A 3,079-nucleotide genomic window follows, 5' to 3' on the forward strand; every position below is an offset into this window, starting at 1 on the left:
CCCAGACAAATATGTGACTTAGAGATAGAAATTCCTTCTAACTTCTAGTAAATCCCTTATGGGGATTCTGTACCTTTAAAACCTTTTTGGGAGGTGAAAGAGTCTCCAAAAGTAACCCTTGTGTGAATCTGACATAATTACCTTTAGCCAAAAAAAGCCTCTGGGTCTCCCAAGCAAATATGATGAATGTGGCAAATGACAATCCTTCATTTGACTTTGAGTTACCCTGTAATCCATTTGACTTTTTTTCAGTGTAAATAGTCAAGCCTAACTTTTTAAAATATGGGGCAGCTAGGTGGTGTGGTAGATAGAGCACCTCATTTATGAGGCTCTACAATGTTTATGGGCTTGATGTAATTTCATGATATCATGTCTAAATGGGAGCATCTGGAGGACTCCACTATACTTACAAGCAGTTGTTCGTGGGTTTTGCCTCTACGCTGGACAGCCTCCATGACAATGTCCAACAATTTTGGTAAGCATACACTTCATTATTTTATCCCATCCTTCCTACTTATAATCAGAGAATGGTCAAGTAATATTTGTTTTTGTTACATTGTTCAGGATCTTGTATGATTTTACTATAAACAGGGGAGACATTTTATCATGAATCTCTTAAAAAAGAATTCCTAAGTGTCCCTTAGAGTTGTTCAGCCAATCAGCCAGTTAACTTTTATTAAGGGCTTTCTATATGCTAGCACTGTGCTAAGCACAGGAAATATTTTATTGTAGAAAAAGAAAGGCAAAAGACAGTGCCCTGCTCACAATCCAAAAGGGAAAGCAATATGCAAACAACTACATGCAAACAAGATATACACCCACATACAGGATAAATTAGAGATAATCAACAAGGGAAGGTGCTAGGAAAAGCTTTTTATTGAAGGTGGGATTTTAGCTGGGACTTGAAGAAAACCAGGGTATCCAGAAGACCAGTTAAGGAATCTGCTCAGGTGCAAGATGTCAGTATGGCTCCAACAATGGATTGGGAGTGAGCTCCCAGCCTTGTGCCGGGAAAGACTCCTCTCTCCTGTGTGGCCCCCATGGAATTTTCATTCTGCAAACAAAGGAATATGTAGCAATGTAATGACAGAGTTGACCACGGGTGTTTATGCAAAATAATATTTAATCCATATAATATATTCTTTAACAAAATGTATTTTAGGGGGAAAAAAACACAATCAGCAGTAAGAGTATGAGCAGAGTAAGGCCTACAGCTTGCTTCTTTCTCCCAATACATGAGCAAGCCCCCATGATAAAATACATAGTCACACAGAACTCTCACCTTGTCCTTTTAGTTAGAGATCTTCTCTCAGTCATGACGAAGGGAACTGCAGATGTGGTAGGTGCTTACTGGCTGCTGCCTCAGTTGCTCTGCTGCTCTTTCTTCTTCTTATTCTCCTGGAGAGTCCCTCTTCTGTGGTTACCGTGTGGTTGAAAAATCTCTGTGTTTGCCCCCTTCCTCTCCTCTATCTCTTGTTCATTTGCTCTTTTCAAACTAGAAAAAACTACAAATAACAGGGGTTTTTGTGAGCAGTCACTCCCTTGCCAGGGGTTGTTACACATAGATAGTTGCTATATATAGCACTTGACAAAAATGTAAAATCAATTCAATTCAATATAACAAGCTTTCATTAGGCAGGTGCTTAAATTCCCCCTTAGACACTTAACAATTGTGGGAGCCTGAGCAATTCACTTAACCCCTCTGTAACTCAGTTTCCTTATCTATAAAATGAAAGGTTGGACTTGGCTCCTAAGATCCCTTCTAACTCCAAATCTCTTGATCCTATGATTGAAACTCAGTTGAATTTGAACTTCAATCCAAGGACAGGAGAGGTATTGGTGGGTCAAGAGGCCTTGGCCCAGCATACTAGAAATCATACTACTTAAACAGGTTACCTGCTGTATCTATTTGTAAGGCTTGATTTACACTAAGGAAACAGCATAAGAGGTGAGATCAAATGAAAATTGGGGACTCTTAAGGTGCTTGTGGATGACTGAATTGAAAAGTAACCAGTTACCTTCAAATTGGCTTAAAGGGCACAGACATTATTAGAAATTTTAGAAAGCAAAATGACCAATGAAATGAAATCTATACAAAGCTGATATAAAAAAATTCACAACCTGAGCTTTGAAATGAAAGACCCTCTATTTGATTCCCTGATTAGGATAAGTTCACAATGTAATGTGGACTGTCTGTGAAATAGATTGGCCTGGAAAGAATAAGCTAAGGTAATTTCTTTTGTTTTTCCTCTGGAACCCTAGCTTCAACTGTGATCTTAAAGATGCAGATATTTATGAGTCAGCCATCCAGAACCTGACAGGAAGCCTCAAGATATATTCCCTGAGGCTATACAATCATCTTAAACTTGTTTAAAGAAATTTGATGAAAAAAATGGTTCTTTGCAGCCAGGAAAATTATACTGCCAAGAAAATTTTTATTTGACAAGTCCATCAAATCCTTCCCATTCTTTGAAACGATGGAAAATGACTGCCCAATGTCTGAATAATTTATTTGGTATGCTAGAACTCTCCTAAATGTCGACTAATGAGCTACTTCAAGGAGAATGAATCCTAGATAAGTTTAGGAATTTTTATATTGGGTCTAAAAGCAGAAATTCCTTCAAGTAATGGAACCATACCATTTTATCCAGACATTTTTTTTTTAAAAAAAGTATTACAAGAAACACATAAAATAAGCATTATTCCAAGGGCTGAATTAAAACACTATCATTAATATACTTTTAAAACTTTTAAAACTAAACCACTTCTCTTTTCACTATTTATAATTAAATGCCCTGCATCTCTTTGTCTCACACTCTTTCCATCTTCTTTTGCTCAGAGAAACCTGACTCTCTCCAGAAGATACTGCACCTCTAATTGCCCTTTCTGGTGTGGGCTGCTCCTTCCCTTATGCCTCCCCAGCATACTAAACGAGGATAAGTCTAAATCCCTATCTACTTCCAGACACAACCTCTGCCACCATCATTCTACAAACATTCTTTTTTTTTTTGAGGGTTACTTTTGTCCTTGTACATCACTCTGACTACTCTTTTGTTGTAATAGTCCAGCCTCTGGTAAT

The 3,079-nt window shown here is 37.8% G+C and overlaps 1 long non-coding RNA gene across 1 annotated transcript; it reads right to left on the reverse strand.

The window, feature by feature from the left end:
* Window positions 1-858: 858 nt before the first annotated feature.
* On the reverse strand, window positions 859-1,436 carry LOC144454336 (uncharacterized). The gene is made up of 2 exons (XR_013482733.1): window positions 1,283-1,436; window positions 859-1,054 (listed from the first exon to the last, which is right to left on the reverse strand). It is a non-coding gene; the product is annotated as an uncharacterized LOC144454336 (long non-coding RNA).
* Between the last annotated feature and the right edge of the window lie 1,643 nt (window positions 1,437-3,079).

Source organism: Phascolarctos cinereus, unplaced genomic scaffold, assembly GCF_003287225.1.
Source record: "Phascolarctos cinereus isolate Bilbo 61053 unplaced genomic scaffold, phaCin_HiC Scaffold_726;HRSCAF=1367, whole genome shotgun sequence".
Classification (NCBI taxonomy): domain Eukaryota; kingdom Metazoa; phylum Chordata; class Mammalia; order Diprotodontia; family Phascolarctidae; genus Phascolarctos; species Phascolarctos cinereus.